The sequence below is a fragment of the Neomonachus schauinslandi genome, chromosome 5 (genome assembly GCF_002201575.2).
Source record: "Neomonachus schauinslandi chromosome 5, ASM220157v2, whole genome shotgun sequence".
NCBI lineage: Eukaryota > Metazoa > Chordata > Mammalia > Carnivora > Phocidae > Neomonachus > Neomonachus schauinslandi.
This window is the reverse complement of record NC_058407.1, coordinates 141253314-141267650: the sequence shown is the minus strand read 5'-3', so window position 1 is coordinate 141267650 and position 14337 is coordinate 141253314. Positions and strand designations below refer to the sequence as shown.

The 14337-nt window shown below is 53.5% G+C and overlaps 1 protein-coding gene across 1 annotated transcript in view; it reads left to right on the top strand.

Moving 5' to 3' along the window:
- PPL (periplakin) overlaps window positions 1-14337 on the top strand; it is a 43778-nt gene that overhangs the window by 692 nt on the left and 28749 nt on the right. The window lies entirely within an intron of this gene.

Genomic DNA, 14337 nt, shown 5'->3' with positions numbered 1-14337 from the left:
GTTTCGTCCAGGGGCTCACGGGGGGAACGGAGATTGAGCTGGGCGGGGGAGGGGGCGCTCGCCAGCGCTTCTTGGAGAGCGCGCAGGTGCTCCTGGCTCGGTGGGGCTAGAGGTGGGGGTGGTGCGCGGCGGGGCGATGGTCTGTGTGCCACCTGCCGCAGCGGTTCCCGGGAGCTGCCACCCTGCCCTCCAGCGCTTCACCAAGAAAAACCCGTGGGGGGGGGGGGGGGGGGGGTGGGTGGGTGGGGGCACAGGCTGAGGCACCCCCCTTTTTCATGCCGGGGTTTGCGCGGTGGCCGGGCGTCATCGGAGCCTCCTCGCTGCATGACTTCCCAGGGGTGTGCCCCACCCCCCAGTCCAGAAACTGGCGGCGTCTCTGAGCCTCAGGTTCCCAGGGCGGCCTGGGAAGGGAATGACATGTCTTGATGTGTTTGCGTTGAGACGGCAGTCGACGTCCGTTTTGATAAGCCTAATATATTCATTTAATAACCGGTTTAGGGAAGCCTCTTGGAGATGCTGAGATTGAGGGAAGGGGTGGGACTTTGACCCTTACAAGTATGAGGTGGGGGCTCCTGACTAGGAGGGTGCACTTTACCAAGCTTCATTCAGGTGGGAGACAGGGCGAATTGCAGTGTCCACCTGCCTGGCAGTATCCACCCTAACATGCCCCACCTCACCATGATCCTCACTCCCATCCAGGCCCAGAAGAAGGTGAGAAGACTCTGGCCAGGGCTCCCACGGTACTCCCGTGGTCCAGCCCAGGCAGACCCCCTCAGACAGGTGCAGGCATGCCTGGGCACTCCATTACTGTGAGTGCCAGCTTTTTCAGAAACTGCACCACCCTGTGATTTCAGGGTCCCCCATCTCTCCTTTGGACTGTTTCAAGCTCAGAGGCATTTATTTTCCCCTCCATAGTACCCCCCACCCCCCGCAGCCTCCCCAGGCTTTCACAACCCCAGAGATTGGGCAGGGCCCTGTAGGCTGTTCCTCTGTGGCTGAGTCCAGCTGGCTCTCAAACCTAGCTGGGGTCCCGTCCAGTCCCTGAGCTGTTCCCTGGAGCATTGCACAATCGCATACTCTGTGCCAGCCACAGAGGACTGTTCTGTTCTCCCCCCACCAGGACTTGGGCCCCTCCAGTTCTTCACACATGCACACACCCACACACCAGGAGATGGGCCAGGCCTCACCCTGCCCTCTGCCTCCCCCATTCCTCCAGACCCTAATTCCTCCAGCTCTCTGTCTGGTCCCCCTAATAGAAGGTTGGACCTAACAAGGTTATGATGAAATCATACATGCTGGGAGGATCTTAGCTTTCCCAACAGAGGATAGGAAGGAAGGACTTCCCATCCTTTATAGCTGCGTAGACTCCAAGGGCCTGGGGTGACAAGGACTCAGGGTCCTACCCCTCTCCTGCCCCTTTTCCCTTCCCTGCATACTTCTGGCCCAAGGCAGCCACCATCTGCTGTTTGCTGATAGCCATTGATCTCAGATCTCAGCTTTGAGGTTTCTTCCTCCAGGAAGCCTTCCTGATTCTCTCCCCCAGGATGGGATGAGAGACTCTTCCTTTGGGCTCTATGGCCTGGCACAGACAGCTCTGAGTAGGGGCCGGGTGCTTCCCTCCCTGATCTCACCAGACCAGTGCATCCGTCTGCCCCTTCCCCTCAGTGGGGACAAGTTCATGGACTGGTTTGTGGGCTGGGGGGCAGCCTCTTGCCCCATTCTCTAAACAAGAATCTTCTGAGTGTCACCTGGTGCCTAGCACTGTCCTTGTAGCTCTAAGATGTGGTCACGGATCATGGGGGCACTGACTCTCAATCATTCATCCTGAGTTTTGGGGGGGCCCCCTTTGTCTGAGGGAGGGTGGGGTTGCCAGGGAGATAAAGCATGGCAAGGTGAGTGAGAGCTCCGACCCCGAGAGCAGAATGCCTCGCTTCTGAACCCGGCTTTGCCACAGCTGCTGTAGACAGGTCAGGGAACCGCTCTGAGCCTCAGCTTCCTCATCCCCAAAGCAGGGATGGTGTGAATACATGTCTCCAGCCTGAGGTCCTGGGGGGAGCAAATGTGACAATGGACAGAATGGCCCTAGCACACAGGAAGTACCCAGACATGGGGTCAGCAACACCGTCTTCAGCGGAGGGGACCCAGGACCCAGAAGCCAGGAAGCCACAGAAGAGCTTTCGTGGAGAAAACTGCCCCTCCCTGTTTGTCCACTTTTTAGCATCTGAAACTGGGGAGGGCTGGGACAGGTGAACCCCGCTGCTCCTGTCACCCTGGTTCCTAATAACAGGTGTGGGAGCTGATGGTCACACCTGAGCTAATGACAGGGTCAGACCTGATGGTGCAGGTCACTGAGGATGAACATGGTCATCCAGCCCAGCAGGGAAGGTCTGGAGGGGACCTGCTCCCACCGTCCTGAACCCTGAACTGTGGCTGATAGTGCAGCCCCTACCAGCTGCCCCTTCTTGGTTATGCAACCCAGGGTGAGCTGCTTGGCCTCTGAGTCGGTGTTTCCTCCAACTGTAGAATGGGCATAAGCATAGTTCCTGCTGGATGATATTGTTGGCATGAAGATTAAATGAAATAACACAGGGAAAGAGTTGAGAGTTTTAGGAGGCCTCAATCTACGGTTGCTATGATGATTATAACTATTGAACAAATGCAGATAAGGCACCTACCACGTGCCTGGGATTGAACTGGATGCCGACGGACAGGCTGCACAACTCAAGGGCTGCCGTTCCCGGGGAGTGGAGGAGACATTGACAATCTCCTTGTACTTGATGGAGTTATGCTTAACTACTAGTGCGGTTACAGGACTGTTTCCTGGCGGTGGGACATAGAGCTGGATAGACGAGGTCTCTAGCCCATCGGCTCTGGTGCCCCTGACTGGTCTGAAGTAAGAGCTGTCAGGGCTAGGGTGGAGACCTAGGAGATCAGGCAGGACTTCCTGGGGAGGTGTCCGACCTGTCATGGGGAGGAGTGGAATGATTAAAATCCAGCTGTGGAGTTAGACTGAATTCTGCCTCCTTTTGATTTTGGCAAAGAAATTTGGCCTCACAGAGCCTCAGCTTCCTCATCTGTAAAATGGGACTAATTTTGCCCCTCCACCCAGACCTGGGTCCCAGTAAGCACCCAGCAGCCTGGCCTCACCTCTCAACCTCACCTGGGTTGCATCCTGCCAAGAATCGCCCTGTCTTAATGAGGAGGACCCTGTGTGGGAGGTGGGGCCCAAGGCTTTAAGGGCTGGTGAAAGGGGCGCCTGCCCTCCTGGAAGCCAGCTAGGGTACCCTGAGCCTCTTGCTGGTTAAGAGCACAGAGTCTGATGTCAGCCAGGTGTGAGTTCAAGCCCTCACTTTGCCCCTCCTGACTGTGTGACCTTGGGCATGTCTCTTAACATCTCTGAGTCTTAGATTCTTCATCTGTGAAATGGGAGTGATGGTAGCAACCTCCAGCTGGTGAGGTTGCTGGGTGCGCAGCCCCAGACCCGGCTCACAGTGAGTGCTCGGTTAACTCCAGCAGCCAGTACCAGTAAGCGCACACTATTAAGGGCAAGGATAGTGTTAAGCCCAGAGCTGACCAGGCATCTGGTCTCCTCTTCCCAGGTGGGGCAGGAGATCAGCTGACTCTCATCCATTCACCTCAACATTCATGGGGCGCCCACCTCAAGTAGATCCACGGAGACACACCTGCACACATTGATCAGTGACAGCTGGAAAGCCTGAACAATTTGGGGAGGGTTCTGTCAGCAAAGCCCCCCTCCAACCACATGGGTGACTTGTACTGGAGTGATCCAGCCATTTCTCAAGCACCTACTGTGTGCCCAGCATGGCCATGGGTGGGTGTTAGGGCGCCTCATTCTGACACCGTGCCAGCCAGGCTGGTGTTGGTGTCTCATTTCTCAGACGGTAACACTGAGGCCAAGAGTAAAGCCAGTCACCTTGGGCGCATAGCTCACAGGTGGCTGATGCTGGTGGCCCAGGAGGCCCTGGAAAGGGAGAGTAGGGTCCGTTCCCCCCCCACCCCCCCTCCCGTCTGGTGGCAGCCAGCTCCAGGGATTGCCCCAGGCCAGATGGTGGAGTCACTGGCTTTTGTATTCCCTGACTCCGCCCCAGCAACGCTGTCTGCTTCCCCTCTCTCTGGCTTTGCCCTCACTTGCCCAGTCCTCCTCTGGGCAGAGGGAAGGAGACCTGATAAATTAGGTTCAGAACAGAACGGCACTGAACCTTTAGAAAGGCTGCTAATGCTGGCAGTTTGAGCATTGTCAGGGGCAATCATCTGGGGATAGGAAGTTTTGGGGGGGAGAGGCTTAGCTCAATTCATACCATTTAGGCAATACCCCAAGGAGGGTGAGGGGCACCCAAAGGGCCCTGGGCACTGGGGACAAGCTGCCTTTAAGAGCATTTCCAAGGCTCCTTGTCAAGCGGGGAGGACCTGGGCTTCCCAGCTCCCTTCTACCTGCCACTCTCCCAGCCTGCCTGCCCCAGCCTGTCTCTGCAGGGGGAAGGGGGAAATGGCCTCTGGTCTTTGTTCTCTCTGCTCCTGGTGGCCCTTCTGTGTTTCAGCCTCCTGAGCCTGGGGAGGGAGGCCCCTCGTGCCCCAGGCAGGAGGTTGCTGTCTGCAGGGGCCAGCCCTGCATTGTCCTCCGTTTTGCCTTGCCTATCCTTGCCTAGCTAGCAGCCCAGGCTCTCTTGCCTGCATACTTGCAGTAGCCTCTTCACAGTTCCTGCTTCTACCCTGACAACTTAGTCCCTTCTCCCCATGGCTGCCAGGGAGCTCTTTGCAAGATGCATATCTGATCCTGTCCCCTGCTGCTTGCCCCTTGCCCCTGGGTTCCCTGGTTGCGGCAGCCCTGCACACACAAATGTGTGACCCTCACCCTGTCCTTTCCACACTGCATCCAACCATGTGGCCTTTGCCCACCTTGTTCCTCCTGCCTGGAATCCTCTTCCTACCCCTCTTGGCTCATTTCTCTTCCTCTTTCTTGGTTGGTCTCTGTTCCTTAAGCCCTCTCTAACCTCTTGTCTTGCCCATCTTCTCGGTCCTTATTTCAGCAGCCATTTGACTCTGGTCCTTTGGCCAGATGGGGATGGATTTCTCCCTGCCACCAGACTGGCTGGTGTAGCACATATGCTGAATGAATGAATGAATGAATGAATGAATGAATGAATGAGGTGAGCCGTGAAGCACTGCGAAGATTCTCTCTCTCCCTAAACTCGCGCGCGCAGTACACACACACACACGTACACACACACGTACACACACACACACACCCACCCACCCCCGGATGGTGGGGGTTGGGACAGAATATGAGGGCCTGAACAGAGAGTGCCGCTGACCCCTGCCCTCATCCAGCCACCTTCTGTGTGCTCAGTAAACAGGCGACAACAATGCAGGGTGGTAAGTGCTGAGACAGTGGAGGCAGAGGGGCCCTGAGCCAGCCCGAGGGCTTCTGGGGGACCAGCAGGAGGTGGGTGGATCAGGAGAGCCCAGAGGGCGGATGAGGCGGGGTAGGTGTGCATCCATGTGCATAAGCCTGAAAAATCATCAGTGAACAAAGCTAATGAAAGAGACAGAGAGTACATTTATATACGTTTTAAAAAACATTCATGCAAAGGAATATGATGTTTCTGGATAGACACAGGTACGTAGTGGAAAGCATGAAAGGGGCTTAGGAGGAAACTAGCAGCTCCAAAATTACCCTCCCCCAGAGGAGGGGGCCAAAGGGATAATGAATGATAACATTATATTTCTTTGTAAACAAAATCCAAAGCAAATACGGCAGTGTGGGAACATCAACTAAGTCTTGGTGATAGGATTCTATTCTGTACTTTTCTGCGTGTTTGAGCTAGATCCTGGGTTTTCAGGTCTTTTAATGTGAGGAGGGGGATGGGCAAGGAGAACTGGCAGGAGGAACAGAGTAGGCTGGAGCCTGGAAGGGAGCCTGGAGTCCTGTGTCTCAGAGTCCAGTCAGTAGTGGGAGAAGGGGTCTCGGGGAGGAAGAGGAGGTGAGCCTGGGAGGGACAGGTCCTGAGGCCAGAGGAGCAAGCCTGGAAGGCAAGCAGGATGGTTCCATATCGGGAGTCACAGATGGAAAGTCTCAGGAAGGCGGCAGGGGTATTGGGAAAGGTATGAACATCCAAGAGGCTCAAGGTTGAGTCCTGGCTTGGAGCGGCTGCCCTAAATTATGATTATGTTGTGTTTCTTGGATGATACTACCCTAATCTCTCTTTCAGGTGAGGCTCAGAGTTTCAGTAGCCTGCCCAGAGACTCGGAGTTACTCTAACACGGGCATTCTGAGCCGGGAGCAGGCAAGCTGGCCACCAGAGTGTCCCAGCTGGCCGCCTGGCCCACCCTTTCCTGGGCAAAGGGTTTGTCAGGTCTTGTAGGGGAACTGCACACCCAGCTGCTCCCTGGCTGGCAGCTCCATCTGCTGCCCGCTGACCCCGAAAGGCTGCATGGCTGCAAGAAAATAGCTGTGTGTAGAATTCCTTGCTGCCCCAGCGGCCTGGGCTCGGATTTCAGACTCCTAGCTTTTCTGGTTTTCACTTCTCCGTCCTGGGCATGGGGACATAGTGGTTCCAATTTAAAGTTGAGGAAGGATCCTAAGTTTGTGTCGGGAACTGAGGGCTCAGTCCTGCCGCCCCAGATAAGGAGCTTGACTCTTTCCAAGTGTAAAATGAGCAGCCAAACCCCACTGTTCCTGAGGGGGAAGCCGAGGCCCATGGGCAGGGATAGAGGGCATGGTGGGTGGAATAGAAAGAGCCTGAGTTTAGGAGTTGCAGACCTCCCCCTTCAGGCCCAGCTGTGCCACTTGTCAGCTGTGCCGCAGGTCACATTCCCACCCCTCTGGGCTTGATGAAGGCAGGGACTTTGCATGCTGTGCAGTCACTCCCATACCCCCAAGAACGGTGCCAACCACATGTAGCAGTCAGTAAACAGTGGTGGGAGGTCTCTCTTGAATCTGTGAATTGGAGTAGTGTAAGCTTGTGGGGAACACTAGAGACAGTGGGTTTACAACAGCAGGGATGCAGTAGGTGCTTAATAAATGGAGCCTGGCACTCCTGCTCTTGAACCTGGGATGATGTCCTGACACCCGGGGGCACCAAGATTGGCTCAAGCCCCATTTTTTTTTTTTAAAGATTTTATTTATTTTTTAGAGAGCGAGCGAGAGAGAAACAGCATGAGAGGGGAGAGGGTCAGAGGGAGAAGCAGGCTCCCCGCTGAGCCGGGAGCCCGATGCGGGACTCGATCCCAGGACCCTGGGATCATGACCTGAGCTGAAGGCAGACGCTTAACCATCTGAGCCACCCAGGCGCCCTCAAGCCCCATTTAAACCTTGCAAAAATCTTCAAGGTTAGCCCTGGTGTTACCCAAGGCAGCTTGAACTTCTGCATGTGGGTAACGGGAGCCCGAGAGCACATGCCTGACACGGGCCTGGAGGTAGGGTGGCTTTGTGGGGCGGAAAGAGATTAGGCCGGGAAACAGATCTGTAGTTACTACACCAGCAATCTTCTCTGTTTAGGAGTATTTCCCCAGGATTAATAGTTGGGTGTGGAGGATTTTACTGTCTAATTACCATGGAAGTTTCTAGTAAGGAGAGTATCAGTCAATTGACCAATCAATCTGGTATTTACTGGATGCTTCCTGTGTACTGTGTACTCCTTTCTTACAAGACTTCCTTCCTGTAGAGATCTGGGGATTCTTCCTCAATCTGATCCCCCCCCCAACCCTGTGACACATTACTCTGGTTCATTTCCGGGTTCCCAGCCCTGGCTGCACATTAGACTCATCTGGGGCGTTTATTTTATTTTTATTTATTTATTTATTTTTAAAGATTTTATTTATTTATTTGACAGAGCGAGATACAGCGAGAGAGGGAACACAAGGAGGGGAGTGGGAGAGGGAGAAGCAGGCTTCCCGCTGAGCAGGGAGCCCGATGTGGGGCTCGATCCCAGGACCCTGGGATCAGGACCTGACCCGAAGGCAGATGCTTAACGACTGAGCCACCCAGGCGCCCCTCATCTGGGGAGTTTAAAAGCGATGTCCAGGCCCTGTCACAGACAGATTAAGTCAGAATCTCTGGGGCGGGGCCCACACTTCAGTCTTTGCATGTGTAGCCAGGGGTGCAAAGCCCACATTTACACTGATTACTTCCATCCATCTTGTCCTTGAGGTACACACACCTTGCTTTCCCTTTGCCATAGCAGCTGCCCGATCTGTCGTGCTGTATTCCTTTATTCTCAACTTTCCTGTATCATTCCGTTTCAGGTATGTGTCTTATAAAATGGCACAGAGCTGGCTTTTGTTTTGTATTTGTGTTCTCACCTGAGAGTTTTATCTTTTAACAGGGGAGTTTAACTCATTCATGTTTATTATAATAACTGATGTGTTTGGACCTTCCCCTATACAAAAATAGTTTGTATTTCCTATTTATCATGCTTTCTCTTTTGTTTCCTTTTGGCTCTTTTCCTGTGTTTTATTGGGTCAAACTATATTTTCACAGTTAAGTTAGGATATAAAGCCTGAATGGGACAGAGTGGATGAAAATACCCTGACCCAGGCAATCTGAATGTTTGCAATTATAGTCATTGGGGTGTTTTTCTTCATCCTGCTTATTAGGTTATAAACCTTTGGATGGGGCACCTGGGTGGCTCATTGGGTTGGGTGTCTGCATTCGGCTCAGGTCATGATCCCAGGGTCCTGGGATTGAGTCCTGTGTCAGGCTCCCTGCTCAGTGGGGAGTCTGCTTCTCCCTTTCCCTCTGCCTCCCTCTCCGCCTGCTTGTGCTCACACGTTTTTTCTCTCTCTCTGTCAAATAAATGAATTAATTAAATAAATTAAAAAATAAATCTTTGGACTTACCTATCTTTGGGCGCCCTTAATTCCAGGCCTTGCATAGGTTTGGAGTTCAATAAATAAGTGTTGAGGGATGCCTGGGTGGCTCAGTCGTTAAGCGTCTGCCTTCGGCTCAGGTCATGATCCCAGGGTCCTGGGATCAAGCCCCTCATCGGGCTCTCTGCTCAGCGGGAAGCCTGCTTCTCCCTCTCCCTCTGCCTCTCCCCCTGCTCATGCGCTCTCTCTCTCTGTATTTCTGTGTCTCAAATGAATAAATAAAATCTTTAAAATAAATAAGTGTTGATATGAGCAGACGTTTGATAGCATGTTAACAACTCCTGTCTCGGGGGTTGGTAATGGAGAAGGGCCTGTCCCCAGGCCAGTAAGAGGGGTGGAGAGATGACAAGGAGCTGGGGGTGGGGTGAGTTTATTCGGCAGTGACTGACTATGTAGAAAACTGGCTGGGGTGACAGCAGTCACCAGTCTGGATGCTTACTAGTCCAGTGGCCCCAGGCAAGTTGCCCCTCCTCCCTAAGCTCAGTCTGTTCACTGCGAGCAATAATAGTACCAACCTGGAGGGGTTGTTATGAGGATCAAAGTGGAAACATGTGTCAGGCCCTGGGCCAGGGTACAACCCGGGCAGGTGTTCCCTCTGTGCTGATTTCTTCTCCCAAAAGGCCTTCTCAGAGGGACAGATTGGGATCCCCTCATGGTGGCATCTTAGGAGAATGTCTGAGTCAGTTGCCACCACTATGACTCAACTACTAGGATTAATTGTACCGAGGCAGGTGCCCTTAAGATGTAAATCACTAGGCCTCCCCTGAGTGATGAATGCCTTGCTGCTTCGTCCTGTCTCCCCAATGTCTCTCTGTCATTTCGTGGATTGGTATTTTTTTTTTAAAGATTTTATTTATTTATTTGACAGAGAGAGAGACAGTGAGAGAGGGAACACAAGCAGGGGGAGTGGGACAGGGAGAAGCAGGCTTCCTGCCGAGCAGGGAGCCCAATGTGGGACTCGATCCCAGGACCCTGGGATCATGACCTGAGCCAAAGGCAGATGCTTAACAGCTGAGCCACCCAAGCGCCCCCGTGGATTGGTATTGATGTCACTCTTGTTCTGAGAAGGTGGCTCTGGAGCCTGTTCCAATCCTGGCACCACCACTTCTCAGCTATGTGACCTCGGGTGGGTTTCTCATACCCTCTAAGCCAGAGTTGTCTTCATCTGGAAAATGGGGGGATAGGAATTGTTGCCATTACTCCAAAAGTCTGCTCAGTTCAATACCTATTTATTGAGCCCCAAAGCTACGCAAGGCCTGGAATTAAGGGCAACAAAGGGCCCCCTGAAAGATGAGTGCGTCCTGGGGCGCCTGGGTGGCTCAGTTTGTTGAACATCCGACTCTTGGTTTTAGCTCAGGTCATGATCTTGTGGTCATGAGATCAGTGAGATCAAGCCCCGTGTCAGGCTCTGTGCTGAGCGCAGAGTCTGCTTCAGATTCTCTCTCCCTCTCCCGCTTGGGCTCTTTCTCTCTAGAATAAATAAATAAATCTTAAAAAAAAAAAATGAGTACATCCTTATTGTCCAAAAATTTATAGTCTAATAAGGGCAGGATTAAGAAAAGTGCCCGATGGGGGCGTCTGGTTGGCTCAGTTGGTGTAGTGTGAGACTCTTGATCTCAGGGTTGTGAGTTTGAGCCCCACATTGGGTGTAGAGATTGCTTAAAAATAAAATCTTTTAAAAAAGAGAAGTGTCCAATGACTGTAATGGTGCCTTTCTCCCAGGACTGTAAGATTTTAATGGATCTTGTTGTGAAGGACCTGGGGGGGCGGTGATAGGTACCTGGCAGGTGCTCTCAGTGTTTAGCAATCATTTCCTGAGTGCTTACTGTGTGTGCCTTTGTGTCAGGACAGGATAGATGTCTGGGAGGGAGGGACAAAAGAAAATGGGGGCCGAGGGACACCCAGCACCAGAGGTTAAGCCTCCCAGCAGGTCTGGATGTCCCCGGAGAGCTGCTCCTGCCCTAGCTGGCAGGCAGGACCCAGAAGATGATGACCCTGGCCAGCAGGCAGCCAGGCCCCTGCTCTGGGCTCTGGGAAGGGTGAGGCTGGTTCTGGGGAGAGGTGTGCACTCTTACGCATTCCGGACATTCCAAAGCTGACGGCTCCTGCCCACCCTTCCCCTGCTCCCTGTGCATACCCACTGAAACAGAATTAACCCCTAAAGGCAGGGATGGGTAGACGTGATCAAGGGGAACATGGGGCCTGACTCAGGCCTGGAAGGCTAGGTGGTCCTGGCCAAGGAGGAAGGGCAGTTCCCACTAGACGGGCCTTCTGCCCACCACTTCCTCTCTCTACACACAGAGAAAATTGAGTTGTGACTGGTTGGGGACAGAGTGGTTCTAGGCAGGCAGGGACAGCTGGGGACGGGGGTTTATGGCAGGGCTGCAGCACCCCTCTGGGGGGTGTGATCTCTTCCCCAGAGTGGCAGGTCCTGAAAGAGGCCAGGGCAGGAAAGAGGCTGTTCTCCCAGCCTGAAGGAGGGGATGGCGGGGAGCGAGCCATATGCCGTGGGCAGGGATGTTGCAGCTCTGGGGGCCTGGGGAGCGGGCGTTGGGCTGTGGTTTACGTGCCCTGGCCCTCTACACCCAGGTACCATGCTTGGCTGGGTGCAGCTGAGAGCCCTGGAATGTTTTGAAGTCAGGCAGCCAGGAATCTGTAGACCGGACCTGGCCTTGGGGCAGGTGTCTGGGCAGCCTGTGTAGGTTTGGTGGGAGAGTGACAGAGAGCAAAAGGGATGATCATTTGTTGAGTGTTCCTAGGTACCAGGCTCTGAGCAGGACCACTTGATGCTCTGAGCATCCATCAGCTTTATTATGGCAGAACCGATGGGCTTAGAGCAAAGTGGCCGGAAGCCACAGAATCCCCTAAAACTGCATCGTCCTACTTGGGAACCACTAGCCATGTGGGGTGTGCTTAGAATAAGCTGAGCTGTGCTGCGAGTTAAAACTACATGCCAGGCTTTAGAAGACACAATATGAAAATGGCATGTAAAATATCTCATTAATAATGCTGTTCTGTCGACTACCTGTCAAAATAATTTCTTAGATACATTAAGTTAAATAACATATCGTATAAAAATTAAGTTCACCTGTTTCTTTTGACTTTTTTCATGTGGCTGCTGGAAAAATTTAAACCACAGACGGGGCTTGCAGCCTATTCCTATAGGATAGCTGTAGCCTTGAACTCAAAGCGTTATAGTATGAACTCCCACTTGGGGATGTTCCCCACCTGTGAAGTGTGTCTTTCTGTTTGCCGCTCCCCACATAGACACCATAACCCTATTTATGGATGAGGAAATTCAGGTAGGTAGGAGAAATAGCACGTTTGGTTACTCCAGACACCCGCCCAGCTCATTGCACTGTTGCTGGGAGGAGCGTTGTGTGGGGCGCAGTCCTGAGCCTTGGCCATGTGACTGCCACATCCAAAGTGCTTTACAAGGATTATCTCCTTGAATTGTTTCAACCCTCTGGGGTGGGACAGATTCTTACCACCATTTCACAGACGAGAAAATAGGCAGAGAGAGGCTAAGGAGCCCGCCCAGGTCAGAGCAACATCAGACCCTACGTTCTTTCCATGTGCCAGGATGACCCCCTCCCTGCAGGCAAGATAGAGAGGAAAATGGGCCAACTTGTTCAGCATGACTTGGGCACGGAGAGCTGAAGGCAACAAGGGTAGCTGCTAGCTGGAGGGTTGACCCTTCATGGTGTCCTTGGAGGGCCTGGGTCCCTCCTGGAGGTAGGAGGCTGGGAAGCAGGTCCTTCCTGCTTCTGAGCTTGGGAAGGAGATAGAGAATCTGAGTGGGTCAGTTGGGCATGCAGTGAGTAAACCAAGTCTTAGCCAGGGTGGTCCTGGAGGCGATCTACAAACAGAAACCCCCCCAAAGTCCCAGCTGGTACAAAGGCCCTGAGGCAGAAAAGGCTGGGCACAGGGGGTCCTATGGACCTTGGACAGGAGTGTGAGCTCTATTCTCAGAGCATTTGGGAGCCCTGGCAAGTTGGAGGCCGGACAGTGGTAAGATGAGGTTGCATTGTTGAAATGTGCTGAGGCTGGTTGGAGGCAGCTAGAGTTATGGGCACGGGGAGACAGTTGGGGGTGGCTGTTGCATTGGTCCAGGTGAGAGGTAGCAGCCTTGATCAGGTTGAGACCATAGAGCAAAGGGAGGATGCAGGCACAGGAGATCTGTTCCAACGTGGAACCAGGGAAGGGAAAGGCAGGGATCTGGGACGGTTCTGGGGTTCTGCTTGAACAACCAGGTAGACAGGCCCTCCCTGCCCTCCCATTCTGCGGTTTCCCTCCTACAGATGGGGGAGAGTTCTCAGAACAGCAGAGACCCTGCGGTGGAAACACACCATACCCTTCAAAATCCCAAACCTGATTCTAAGCCCAAACCCAAGACAGTTCAGTCGGACCAGGTCTGGGATCCGAATCCTCCCAGCAGCCTCACTACCCACGTCTGTACACCAGCCTCCCCCTGCAGGGATTGGTGGAGACGTTTCTAAATATTGACATTACTTGCGAATTTCCCATGCCTGGGCGAGGCAACATCTGCAAGGCAGAGCCAGAGCATGTCTTGGCTTGCGTGAGGATCAGTAGGAATGGTGTGCTGGCTTTTATCATCTCCTTATAAGGAGCCCAGATCCCTGGACAGTGGACCCCACGTGGAGGCAGAGAGCCTGGGCTCCCCCATACAGCAGTACTCTCTCATTTAACCCCTGGCCGAGGCCTGTGGCATGCATATTGCGATGACCCCCACTGACAGATGAGGAAACTGAGGCTCAGAGAGGCTAAGTAATTCACAGCTTAGTAAGGACTGAGTCAGGATTCAAATGCAGGCCTGCTGCCTTCTGTCTGGGTGCTTAACCATCAGGCCATACTGCCCTTCCAGCTGGGGAAAAGGGAAAGGAGCTCCTGCACAAAATTAAAGCAAGAAGAGGTGGGCAGCAGGATTGGGGGAGGGGGAGGGTCCCCTGAGATGCCTGTGTTCTCTTTTCCTGCTCATATACTCCATCCGTGGTGTGTAACTGACCTGGGTGCCATCTCTGTCCCCACTTCTCTGGACGGCACCCCTGCTGGCTCGCTGACCAGATCCCCACATTGCTGCTGACCTCCTGGGCTTCAGTGGCCACCTGCAGAGCAGGTTGGACTGTGGTTATTGAGTTTCTAACTCCTGGTGACAGAATGGGAGTACCTGGTGCCATTTAAAGCTCTCAGGCTCTCCCCCTGTGGTTCCAGTGCTCTGAGTACATCCTGGGACACAAAGAGGCACTTGTTCCAGGCTGACGCCTGCAGGCTCAAACCCAAAAGGCCCTTGTTTGTCCCTCAGTGTGTCCTCAAGCCCAAAAGGTATCCTCGGCATACCTTGGACATGACCCTGGCCCTCCTGGGCCTGTGCCAGACCCCGGCCTCGTCCACCCAGGAGAAGAAAATGAGGGCTGATTCCCTGGAGAA